The following is a 13,665-nucleotide window of genomic DNA, read 5'->3' on the forward strand; positions in this document are numbered from 1 at the left end:
ATTCCTACATGTTTGACACCAAACACGATATGGTTCTGTGTAGCCATTCTCAAGTTATCGCGATGACGCGATTTACTTATAATGCGGTTAAGAGTATATGGTATGGCTACACTACAAACAACCCAGTAACGATTTTACGAAGGTTGCAGAGAGGCCCTACTCATGTAGGGGTCCCCCCTCACACATACCTCAGCACCCAGCCCTGTAGGATTACCAGGGCCTGCCATAGGGGTGACCTATGAGAGTATATGTGTTGTAATGGTGTGGGATGTAGGGTACCTACATCCCTGTAAGGGGTGCTAGCACCACCTTACCCAGACTACAGTAGTCGTCTGGTGGTGTCAGTTTGTATGGCTGTCCCAGGGTGGCACAATAAGTGCTGCAGCCCTGGTAGGCCTACTGAGGGACCCATGCCCTGGGTACCTAGGGTACCATCTACAAGGGACTGGCAGGGCACCCTCAGTATCCAATTAGGTTTGTACCTAGAGTACTTACAACAGTTTTAGGGAGAAAGCAGATAGGCTGGGGTCCTGGATAGCAGGATCCCAGCCAGACTAGTCATAAACCACTCAAATACCAGGCAAAAAGTTGGGGGCAACCATTAGTCAGATTCCACCTTCCTACATAACACCCCCCCCCCCCCAAACGAAAGGAGATAAGGCTAACCTTGTCCAGATAAGCCTTTATTTCCTGAGTGGCCATATAAGGAAGAACCTGCACTAGCATGGTTGCTCCCTGTCTCATGGTCCACTTGGGAAATCTTACCCCAAGGGGTTCTAGAGTTTCTCCAAAGTCTAGGGAGATTACCTGTATTGGTTTTAGTGTCAGAGGTGGGCTGATGGGGTGTCTGAGTCTGGAAGTGAGGCCCTACTTGGGTTGGTCTCAACCTCCTCAGATCACTGGCCACTATGGAAGCCTTTCTGCCCATGACTGTGTCATATCTGGCCCTAAGGGTCAACCTCTGGCTGCCTACAGCTGGGGGTCGGATCCCTTTGGCTGGAATAGTGGAGGGCACTGGAAGGTTTGGGGCAACTATGCCCCAGGTTTCCCTGTGCTCAACATCATCCATTTGAGGGGTGCCTATACCTAGGGGTAAGGGGGATCCCTCAGTTTGTAGAGGAATATTCACCTGGCTGAAACTACTCTGCTGGGTGTCCCTAATCTGCTGATGAGGGGGTTCCTCTGGACAGGGGCCCACTAAGGGTCCACTGACCTCCCTGACCTCTGCAGCCCTGGGCTGACTGAGGCAGGGTAGAGAGGGGCAGGATACCTGCTCCAGACTGGGTACCACCTTGGAAGGATCCCCTGCCATCAGAGAGGTGGGCAGGCCAGGCCTGTCCACTTCTGGGGCAGTTACTTCCCAAGGGGCAGGATCAGTTCCCTGAGAAACTTGACCCTTACCTTTAGTCTGGTGGGGGGGAGGACTGTTCCTCTTCCCCTATGCTCTCTGTTTGGGTAGAGTGATCCATAGTTTCAGGCTTCACTCTTTCTATTTTCTCCTGGGGTGGAGGTGAGGCCCTTAGGGTCTCATCCACTCTCTCAGGGATTCCTACCATTTTCAAATGGGCCTTGTGGTCAACCTCAGCCCAGGCTGAGATTTCCAGATCATTCCCCAGTAGACAATCTACAGGCAAGTTTGGGGACACTGCCACTCTCTTTGGGCCAGTGACCCCTCCCCAGCTGAGATTTACCACTGCCATGGGATGGTCTGTCCTGATTCCATCTATATTGGTCACCTGGTAGCTAAACCCAGGTAAAAGCTGTTCTAGGGGCACTAGTCTCTTGGTCACCATGGTGACACTGGCCCCTGTGTCCTTATAGGCCACAGCCTTCTGACCATTGATCATGGGCTCTTGTCTGTACCTGCCCAGAATACTGGGGCTCATGGTAAAGTTGGCAAACCCCATGCCACCATCACAGACTAGAGTTGCTTGTGCAGGGGATCTGGGTAGGCCAGGGTCCACCTGCGTTCCCCAAGAAAACCCAACTAAGTTTTTGGGTGCACTCCCACCACCTGGGGGATTACTGCTAGTAGCAACAGGAGGTGTTGGAGCTGTAACTGGAGGAACATTTTCTTTATTGCCATTTTTGGGACAACTGGAGTCAGTTTTCCAGTGGCCAGGCTTCTGACACACAGGGCAATATGGTTGCTTTTTTGAAGAGGAAGGATTTTGGGCCCCACCCCCAGCACTGGGTTTTTGTGGCTCTTCAGGGGACTTTTCAGTTTTATTATCCCCACCTTTCTCTTTGGGTTTGGTAGAATCTTTCTTCTGGTCACCACCTTGGTTCTTGGGCCTGATCCTGGTTCTGACCCATTTGTCTGCCTTCTTTCCCAATTCTTGGGGAGAGGTCAGATCAGAGTCCACCAGGTGCTGGTGTAAGAGTTGGTTATGACAATTATTAAGAATCTGCTCCCTCATTATGAGATTATACAATCCTTTATAATCATTAACTTTACTGCCATTTAACCAACCTTCCAATGCCTTGGTTGCACAATCAACAAAGTCTACCCAATCCTGATCCTGTGCTTTTTGGGTGTCTCTGAACTTAAGTCTGTATTGATCAGTGGTTAAGCCAAACCCATCTATTAAAGCATCTCTCAGGATATAGTAATCATCAGCATCCTCTTCTCTTACAGTGAGGAGCTTGTCTCTTCCTTTGTCTGCAAAGGAGAGCCACAGGATTGCTGCCCACTGCTCTACTGGGACCCTTTGTACTTTACAGGCCCTCAAGAGCAGAGATCCATTTGTGGATATCATCCCCTGTCTTATAGCGGGGCACAATCTTGTGGAGGTTCCTATTGTCAGGGACTTTCTATCTAACTCTAGGGGTTTCATTACTGCCACCAGGGGTCTCTAGACCCCACTTTCTTGAAGCTTTCTGAAGCTCCAGGGATTCCCTGTCCAATGCTAACTGTTCTCTCTTAAGCTGTAGCTTAGCCTGCTCAAATTTGATCAGTCTGCATTTCCTCTCATGGGAGGATTCTCTTCTCTGAGAAGAGGCAGAGGTCCCTTTGGATCTCCCAGAATGGTTGGATCCCACTGAGGGGGATCTGTTCCTTCTTGGATCCACCACTCTCCCTTTAGGGATGGAGAGAGTGCCTCTTGGGCCATCACCTCCATGTTGTGAGTGGTTTGTTTCTTCCAGGTCAGGACTTTCATCCTCTTCCTGGTCCTCATCAGAGTCCTCTACTGGAGGGTCATCTTCTGATGGATGCCCACCCAACCTGTCTACCCCACCAGACCCTAAAGTCTGCATAAAGTCTGCTATGAGCGGGATTTCCCTGAGACGTTGGGTATTGGCACCTTTGTTTGTCTTGAGTTTCCTAAGGGTGCACATCTCCCTGAGCTCAGCAAAGGAGAGATGATCATACTTGTCTACTGGGACCCTTTGGGGTCCTTCCAGAGCCTTATGGGCACCTGAACCTTCAGACATTTTCTAGTGTAGTGATAGTGGTGTATCTACCTACACTAAGTGTGGCCTACTGAACCCTCTCTTGAGTTGTAGTCAAGGTGTGCTAAACCCTCTACACACAACTCTAAGTTCAGTAGAACTTATTGTATTCTAGCTTGAATTTATATGTACCTTTGGTACCAAGTGGCTTTCACTTTAGAAATTCAATTTGTTATCTGGTAAAACAATGGCAAGCTTGAATCCAACCGCTGCACACCAATGTGAGAAGTTGGCCTGGCATATGCTGTTCCTAGTTATAGGGACACCTTGCACCAGTCCAATTCGACTCTTATTGATGATAGGTTTAAGACAACCTTTAAAGAAAGCTATCCTAGTGGTAGCTGTGGAGAGCAGCCTTCAGGCTAAGTCTTGAAGGAGTGTTAAGCTTATTGTTTTACCATAATAACCTCTTGAATAACCAAATGAAAGAGTAGCCCACACAGGTATATATATAAAATATATGTATTTATTCTAGTCAGAATCCCACAGTCACTTTATAGGACTAGTGGCAAAGTTACACTTCAAACAAGCATTTATAAACACAATAAATAGCACAGAAATTACTGGGCCCCAGGGGGGTCCAAACCATATACTAAAATAGTGGTATAAGAACCACGACAATTCTACAGACAATGCCTAGGGCATTCAGGATCGCTTGCCCCTTCAGAATCCACCCACTGTTAAGAGGAACGGGACCCACGGGAGACGCGTGCAGCACAAGAAGTTGCTATCGGGATCGCAATGTTAGTCTATGGAGAATGTCGCGGTTGAATATTTAAGGATAAAAGACACTTCTAGCAGGAGTACAAAGTTAAGGCTTGAGACTTAAGGCTTTGGAGAGCCCACCACCACGGGAGTACCGAAGTACCACTGTTACCTGCCCCAGGGAAGCCGGGTGCATAGGTCGATTCTGGTGTCGGGTCGCGGGCTGATTTTCAATGGAAAAGTAGTCCAAACTGCTGCTAGCCACAAGCGTCGATGATGTCGTGAAGATCTAAGATGTAGAAAATGTAGAGAAGAACCTGAAAGCAGAGGGGACAGAGTCTGGGTCACGGCACAGTGACCAGGGAGCTCACAGGAAGGAGCTCGTGGATGTCGGGTGCTTCAGGTAGAGATAGGTGCAGCTTGGCTCTGCAGTCACGGGCTCTGGGAGGCTTCAAGGAAGGCCAGCTTCTGGAGGGCGATTGTCCCACGTCGGATGAGGGTCGCTGCGGTATTAGTGTCCCGATTGGATCCACTAAGCCTTGGCAACCGCAACCCACGCAAGATGAACAAAGCAGCTGCTGGTGCAGACCCACGAGGTCTGAGGGTGCTCTCCTTTGGAGAGAGCGTAGAGCAGGCCTGGAGCAACCAGGGGAGCTCTTGTATTCAAAGATAGACCTCCGCTAGGGCCCACAAGTCGAGAGACAAGGGACCGCGGGAGGCGGCAATTTGGAGTGCGTAAAAGGGCACCCACGGGCCACCGGAGGGGGCTAGGGCGCTGGTCTTTGGCACAATTGCTGCAAAGTGGTTGGCTCGCAAACGGGCCAAAGCACAACTTCCCCACTGGTCAGGGTCGTGTGCTATGCAAGTAGAGGCCGGGGTCTCGGGGTATTGGGGATCTCGGCACCCACGCGGTCCACGGTGCCCAAACTCGTTGAGCACACCCACTGGCCTCTGGGATGCACTGGAAACCCACCTCAAGGTTTCTGGAAGACGTCGAAGTTCGTGAGAGCAGCGAAGTTCCAACCGGGTCACTTGCAGTGTTTCAGGTGCCTGCCAAGCAGGGGGATAACTCCTTTATCCCAAGGGAGATCTCTTCATTCAGCTGGGCGGCAGCTCGTCGAAGGTTGGTTCTGTGAAGTTCCAAAGTAATCTGAGGCTCTGGGGCCACGTTATTCACATATATCCCCAAGATTAGGGGAGTGTCCAGAGTAGTGTCCGCCAATGGCTGGTGAGGCGGGAAAGGGTGGCTACACCCTCTCCCCTTTGTGTGTTTCCCACCTGGGCGAGGGGCAGGATGCCCCTGAACCGGTTCCAAGCGGTGTATGCAGAATTAGGTCTCTGCAGCTGCCTACGTGCAACTCTGAAAGGACATTTGGTGCACCCACCCTGTTCCAATCCACATTATCCTGTCTGGGGAGATGCTAGCACCTCCCTGCCACAGGAGCCCTATTGTCCAGCTGGCGAGGCTGGGGTTTTCCCCAGCAACAGCCAGCCAGGGTCGTGTAGGTGGCGGGCAGTAGCCATTTTGTGTAACTTGTGCACTTTTAAATTGGTGTCTAAATTTTACCGCTTTTCCCATATCGCCCTTCTAGCAAGGGGGAATCGTACCCTCATGCCCATGGCTGGACTGGGGGTATGATTCCTACATGTTTGACACCAAACACGATATGGTTCTGTGTAGCCATTCTCAAGTTATCGCGATGACGCGATTTACTTATAATGCGGTTAAGAGTATATGGTATGGCTACACTACAAACAACCCAGTAACGATTTTACGAAGGTTGCAGAGAGGCCCTACTCATGTAGGGGTCCCCCCTCACACATACCTCAGCGCCCAGCCCTGTAGGATTACCAGGGCCTGCCATAGGGGTGACCTATGAGAGTATATGTGTTGTAATGGTGTGGGATGTAGGGTACCTACATCCCTGTAAGGGGTGTTAGCACCACCTTACCCAGACTACAGTAGTGGTCTGGTGGTGTCAGTTTGTATGGCTGTCCCAGGGTGGCACAATAAGTGCTGCAGCCCTGGTAGGCCTACTGAGGGACCCATGCCCTGGGTACCTAGGGTACCATCTACAAGGGACTGGCAGGGCACCCTCAGTATCCAATTAGGTTTGTACCTAGAGTACTTACAACAGTTTTAGGGAGAAAGCAGATAGGCTGGGGTCCTGGATAGCAGGTTCCCAGCCAGACTAGTCAAAAACCACTCAAATACCAGGCAAAAAGTTGGGGGCAACCATTAGTCAGATTCCACCTTCCTACAGTGAGTATGAGTCTGAGTGGGTGTGTGAGTTCCTTTGTGGGTCTGCCACAGGTTGTGTGAATGCCTGTATGTGTCTGTAAGTGGGTGTGTGAGTGCCTTAGTGGATCTGTGAGTGGATCTGTGAGTGCCTGTATGGGTGTGTAGCTGGTGCTATGGGTTTGTGAGTGACTCTGTGAGTGGGGGTGAGGGTTTCTGCATGGCTCTGTCAGTGGGTCTGTTAGTATCTGAATAGCTCTTTGAGTGGGTGAGTGCCTGTGTGGACCTGTAAGTGGGTCTGTAAGTGGATGCATGAGTCAGTTAAGTAGGTGTGTAAATACCTGCCCAGTTATGTGAGTGTCTGCATAGGTCTGTAAGTGAGTTTGTGGGTGGATGAGTGGGTCTGTGGGTGGATCTGTGGCTGCCTTTGTGGGTCTGTGAGAGGGTGTCTGAATACTTGCATAGGTCTGTGAGTGGGAGTGTGACTTCCTGTGCGGAACTCTGAGTGGGTGTTAAAGTGCCAGCATAGAACTGTGAATTGGTGTGTGAGTGCCTGTGTAGGTCTGTGAGTGGGTGTGAGAGTGCCTCTGTGGGTCGGTAAGCAGGTGTGTAAGTGGATGCATGCGTCTCAGTTCCTGCATAGGTGAGTTGGTCTGTGAGTACCTGTGTTGGTATGTAAGAAGGTCTGTCAGTACCTGGATAGATTTCTGAGTGGGTGTGTGAGGGCCTCCATGGCTCTGTCAGTGGTCTGTGAATGCCTGTGTGTCCTGTCAGTGGGTATGATAGGACATGTGGATTTGTGAGCGAGTGTGTGAGTGGCTGTGTAAATGGGTATGTGAGTGGGACTCTGAGTGCCTGTGAATGGATGTATAAGTACCTGCATGGGTATCCAACTGAGTATGAGTGCCTGTGTTGGTCTGTGAGTGCATCTGTTAGTGCCTGCATGAGTCTGGGTTTGTGGGTGCCTGTGTGGGGGTGTGAGTGCCTTTTTCTAGGTCTACGAGTAGGTCTATGAGCGGCTGCATAGGTCTGAGTGGGCGTGTGAGTGCCTGCATGGGCCTTAAGTGCCTGTGTGGTTGTCGTGAGTGGGTCTGTGAGTACCTGCATGGGTCTCTGAGTGAGTGTGTCAATGCCGGTGTAGGCCTGTGAGTGGGTGTGTAAGTGCCTATATGGGTCTTTGAGTGCCTACATGGCTCTGTGAGCAGGTATGTCAATGCCTACATAGGTCTGTGGGGGTCTGTGAATGGGTGTGTGTGTGCCTTAGTAGATCTGTGAGTGGGTCTGTGATTGCCTGTATGGGTCTGTCAGTGGGTGTGTGAGTGGCACTATGGGTCTGTGAGTGGCTGTGGGGGTGTAGGTGTCAATATGGCTCTGTCAGTGGGTCTGTTAGTATCTGAACAGCTCTGTTAGTGGGTGTGAGGGCCTGGAAGTGAGTGTGTAAGTGGATGCATGGGTCTGTAAGTAGGTGTGTAAATACCTGCATGGGTACATCCATGAGTAGGTGGATGAGTAGGTCTGCGAGTGGATCTGTGACTACCTTTTTAGGTCTATGAGAGGGTATCGTACTTGCAAAGGTCTGTGAGTAGGTATTAGAGTGCTTCTGTGGGTCTGTAAGCAGATGTGTAAGTGGATGTGGTCTGCGAGTACCTGTGTGGGTGTGTGAGTAGGTCTGTCAGTGCCTGAATAGATTTCTGAGTGGGTGTGTGAGTGCCTCCATGGCTCTGGGACAGAGTCTGTGAATGCCTGTGTGTCCTATCAGTGGGTATGATAGTGCATGCGTAGATTTGTGAGTGTATGAGTGGCTGTGTAAGTGGGCATATAGGTGGGTCTCTTAGTGCCTGTATGGATCTATGAATGGATGTATAAGTACCTGAATGGGTATCCGACTGGGTCTTTGAGTGCCTGTGTTTTCTATGAGTGCATCTGTTAGTGCCTGCTGTGTTTGGGAGTAGGTGTGTGAGTGCCTGTGTAGGTCTGTGAGTGCCTGTGTAGGTCTGAGTGGGTGTGAGAGTGCCTTTCATGGGTCTATGAGTAGGTCAATGAGCAGCAGCATAGGTCTATGAGTGGGTGTGTGTGAATGCCTGCATGGGTCTGTAAGTGCCTGTGTGGTTGTGTGAGTGGGTCTGTGAGTGCCCTCATGAGTCTGAGTAGGTGTGTCAATTCTGGCATAGGCCTGTGAGTGGGTGTGAAAGTGCATTTGTGGGTCTGAGTGCCTAAATGGCTGTGAGCAGGTGTATCAATGCCTGCATAGGTCTGTGAGTGGTGTGTGACTGCTTCCCCCTTCCTCAGCTCCCACTTGATGGATCACTCCAAAACTTTTCATGCAGAACTAGATAAACCGGGCCATAGATAGATAGATAGAGATATTTCGGTACCTGTTTTCTCATTAAACATCAATTACATCAACAGTGAAGCCATAGTAAAATCTATGCTATACATAGTTGTGCACACAATAAGCAGAGACATCTGGAGCACAGTCTGTGTACAGGAGAAAACATTCAAACATTTGTAATAGTATTTGTTTTGGAGCAATAGCATGGGTGGTGGAGAACGGTGGGGGGAGGGAGTTCACTCATCAGTAGGTGTGGTGGTGGAGGTCAGGGGGCACAATGCATTATAAAGGTACTTAATGGCACAAGCAAGTGTGAAGAGCACTCCTAGGACCCTGACGGTGCATCCCATGGCAGTGGTCTACTTAGGTTCCTCAGTGCAAAAGGGCAGGGAGCCTGAATCTCATGTGTTCATCTTTCCAAAAAAGATTTACATCTCACTCAGGGTGGGCCAGTGTCGCTTTTAGCTTCTATGTTTACTATGTAAGTATTCCAATTTACGCATTCCATTTATGCCACCCCCCCATCTCGAAGGGAGTGCAATACACCAGCTACCGCGCGCACCCACTGCAATAGCGTGTTCAACCATTTAGTCATGTCCGGAACTGCTGGTCCCTTCCACTGCTTTGCGATTTGTCGCTTGAAGAGCACAAACGCAAGGCCAGTAAATCTGTGCAAGTGTTTATCTCCTTTAGCTTTAGGACGTAGCCCAAGTTGGCAAGATTCAGGGGTGGGAATCAGTTCATGACACGTCAGTTCCGCAGTGGTTGTATTACCTCGAACCAGGCCAATTGTAGGGAGGGGCAATCCCAGACTATATGATAAAATCCGGCCTCTGCAGTTTTGCAGTGAGGGCATTTAGGTGTGAACATCGGGAACATATGCATTATGGGGATAGATATTCCTGGTGAAATTGCAGGTCTCATAGCACCATTTTGAGTAGAAGTGGCTCGGTGGGGTTCTGGAGTCGGAGCGAGAGAAAACAAGGAAGGCCAGTTCACCTGAAACAGTCCCAAATTTGTCCAACAGGAGCATCAATTCCGGGAGGTAGTCTTGGGCATTATCCAAGAAAACTAGCACATCATCTGCATAAAACAATACTATGTGGTGGGTATCTAATTCCTGGAAGCCCCATTGCAAGCTTGCAGGTGCAAAAAACATACAGAGACTCCTGCAAATTATCCATGATACACCCCTGGAGGTTTAAGTCAGGGTTGAGGTATCTCTAGTTATCGAAAAAGCCTATGAGACCCTCAACTTTGAATTCCTCCTAGCGATGTCCAGATGTATCTGTCTCAAAACGGGGTTCCTTTGGTGGATCCTTACATTATACTCTGGACCAACAGCTAGAGTTAGAACGGATCAGATGATATCAGACAGCTTCCCGAACCGAAGGGGCACCAGTCTAGAGTGTCCACAGTCGCCACTGCTTTCTGGTGGATGGCCCAGCATCCTTGTCAAGTACTAGTATGTTCGGGGGTTTTATTTTTACAATAGGATCCTGGACTTTCCAACCCGGGTCCAGTAAGACACATATGCTAAGCTATTATCAGCGCCATATTTAGATACATTCTTTTCAAGACCTACACTGAGGACTCTCCCAACATACCCAGTCTAGGCGTTCCTTGGCATAGATGTTTTTTAATTTAGGCCGCCATTCCAAAATAACAAAGGCAATTGGATATACATCCGAGAATCATTCCAAGATGGCGAGACTTGTGGAAACCCTTAGTGCTACAGCGAGGGATCCGTCTCCTATGTCCAGCCTGACCCCGTAAGGGCTTGGCAAACGTGCTTATGTAACGGCACATCGTGAGGCAAGGGTCAATTAGCTTCAGGTGCCCAATACCCAGCATTATATAAATTAGCCAGGTTACCCATAAGCGATATTCGCGATATACAGAAGTCACCGAAAGGAGTACGTGAGGATGCTGCCCGCCAGCAAGTAAGTCAAGCAAAATGATCGTTAGTGCTATTAGAGCCTCTACGGAGTAATCTATCCCTATATTGGATGCATGCTTTAAACACGTTATTTCCTATCCTAGGCACGCGCTATAGATACGCATGTAAAACGACCATCGGTGCTTCTAGAATCTAGAGCTTTGACGGAGTAATTATTTCTACATTGAATGCGCGTTTCAAACACGTCATTTCCATCTCAGGTACGTGCCATATATACAACATACTCTGTATTTACAAACATCGAGTAGGTAGTTAGGTTCTCTGTAATAAGTACAAGTAAATAATATGGAGAGATTTGCTATTAATAGCACCGACTACACGACTATACTAATGCGCTTTTTACCAGCATATGTCAGGAGCTCTAGATGACTGTAAAGTACAAGCCATGCCGTCTTGTAAACTCCTGTTTCGTATAATATATGGTCACGTCAAGAGTTCTAGTAGATAGTATCAAAGTACGAAGGTTTACAAAGCAGCCTCTTTTCTTCCCTCTACCATAGATCCTAATCATCATAGGATTGCTGCAAGAAGTTTTGTGATCCTTGCATCTTCACCATAAGGGGAAAATAGAATTGTAGGAAGAATAATCTATCGATAGAAGGTTGAAAGTGGAGCATATATTCCGCAGGTATGTTTAGACTGAAAATTAACCGGAGTGAGAGTCTGCATTGAAGATACTATATTGTATCTGTGGGATATTTAGAGACTGTATATTCCCCGGCCGCTGCCTCCTGACTTTTGGCCCGCCTCTTTTTTGGATGCTCCTTTGGCAGCAGCCTCTGCCAGGAATCTGGGTGTAGTGCTTGGGCCCAATCTTCAACTGGACCTTTTTGTAAATAAAACTGTAGCCACTTGTATGATGCTGCTCCGTATGCTGTGGAAGATCTTGCCGTTGCTGCCGACCCGTGTTCGGCCAGAAGTAGTGCGCTGCACCATACTGAGTAGGTTGGACTACTGCAACGCACTGCTTCTGGGACCCCCAGCCAATTTGGTGGCTAAACTGCAACGTGTGCAGAATATGGCGGCCAAGTTGGCCTTGTCCCGGCGCCGTTCCGACTCTTCCTCCAGGGCACTAGCCGATCTCCATTGGCTACCTGTCCCGCAACGAGTTATCTTTAAAGCACTTTGTTTAGTGTTCAGAGGACTACATGGACAAGGACCGGTTCCGTTGCAAGAATTGTTCCAGTGGTATGTACCCACTCGCTCCCTTCGATCGCTCTCAGCACATTTTGTGGTAATCCCTAAGGTAATGAGAGCTCGGATGGGTGGGCGAGCTTTTGGATTTGTGGCCGCCAAACAATGGAACACTCTTCCCTTGTCGCTAAGGAGCTCCGGAGACTTTCTTTCTTTTAAGAGGGAACTCAAAACTTTTCTCTTTCCTAGGTCTGATTAAATCTCGTCAACTACTCTGTGTGGTGTTGGTATAATTGTCTGAAGCGCCAGGATACCCTTCGGGTGACAGTCTGCGCTATACAAGTATGCCATACATACATACATATTTTCCAGAATTTCTGTACCACAAACGTGAGAAGTATAGCTTCTGCCACGGGCAGGATTCCCACACTATTTAGCCCCAGATTCCATTTTTATACTCTGGGGTCCTTGAAGATCAGAGAAAGGTGAGAGCCTGCGTAAAAATCTAGATAAGACTTTTCGGTTTGTGGGGGCGTTTGATATTCAATTACAACAATAAGGATGACATGGATGTCATTTTAAATTCTACAGATACATCCTATGGTTAATATACGGACCTGCAACTTCGAGAACAGGAGGTGTTTGCCCCTGAAGTCCAGAGATAGTAACAATCTGGTGCTCAAGTGATATATATATCCCTCTAAACCTCTATTGTAAATGAGGTGAGTTGTCATTCTTCATCTGGAGACACAAGTGGGAAAGAAAATGGGATGAGTGAATGTGGTGTGGTCCAGCATGGTAGATGAGAAGCTAGGCTATTATGATTCTGTGAAGAATTACTGTTATCTCAGTAAATGTTAGCTGCTGTTTAGGGTCTATTTTTGACATTCGGGCCCCATATGAATAACACATTGAAAAATGGTGCTTTTTGTTGTCAATTGCTGATCAATATTCATACTGGCTTGTCCCTATGGTCTAGCATCTATATGGGGGGCTAGAATGTCTATACTCTGGTGTACAGTCTTTAAGAGTGAGTAAAATGTGACCTTATAATTTTGGACTGTTTTCATGATGTATATAGTAACTCACGAGACCTATATTGATTTGTGTGTTCTTTGCTACAAAGGTGATGTTAACTGTTCCAGTTTTTATCAGCTTTAGAGTGTTATAAAACGTTGGTCTTGATAAAGATGGTATTATAATAGTCCCATCGAAACGCGTCGATGCCCGAGTTGTTAGGAACACAATCCGTATAATCACTGAGACTTTTGAGTGCCTATAGAGTGCATGGCACCCAGTCTCAGTCATTGAGGAACAATTATCACGGATGTGATCAGTTTAAGACAAAGCTTTTGGTCTACTATTTGTACTCTCAAATACATTTTAATTTTATGTCGCTTAATGTTTTTTGTGTTTTTGAATGAATTTATGGAATTTGTTCTGTTTTTTATACTTCATGATGCAGTGCTATTAATTGTTCAGACTTGTTTTATTTGATTTTGTGTCTCATGACGAATAAAATAATTTTAATCTTCTGTTATTAGTCTTGTCCATAATAGTAGTTTTGGGTATACAGACATATTCTCCTATTCTGAGTGTCATGGATGTGATTGAGTGATGAAGTTGGAGACTTTGGCCCTGTAAAAGACATTGTGGGTTGTTGAGTGCGGTCCAAAGGAAACCTTTGTGATTACAATTTGTATGGTACCCTATTCCTTTGGCACAAAGGGTCCCTCTCAGTTTCTATAATAGTTTCCCCAGGGCCAGCCTTTGCTCGGACAGCGCCCTGGGCGGGAATCAAATTTGCCCCCCCCCCCCTCCTGCATTTTGTCCTAGTTGTAG

General features: G+C 48.1%; 1 long non-coding RNA gene across 2 annotated transcripts in view; it reads right to left on the bottom strand.

Moving 5' to 3' along the window:
• The window catches only part of LOC146790061 (uncharacterized), a 127,735-nt gene that overhangs the window by 78,921 nt on the left and 35,149 nt on the right, over positions 1-13,665 (bottom strand). The window contains exon 3 of one of the 2 annotated variants that reach the window (XR_014969519.1): positions 4,369-4,475. The exons of the other annotated variant lie outside the window; for it this stretch is intronic. This is a non-coding gene — a long non-coding RNA (uncharacterized LOC146790061). Of the gene's footprint in view, positions 1-4,368; positions 4,476-13,665 lie in introns of those variants that run through there. 2 annotated transcript variants of the gene reach the window in all.

This window comes from Triturus cristatus, chromosome 10 (assembly GCF_964204655.1).
Source record: "Triturus cristatus chromosome 10, aTriCri1.1, whole genome shotgun sequence".
NCBI lineage: Eukaryota > Metazoa > Chordata > Amphibia > Caudata > Salamandridae > Triturus > Triturus cristatus.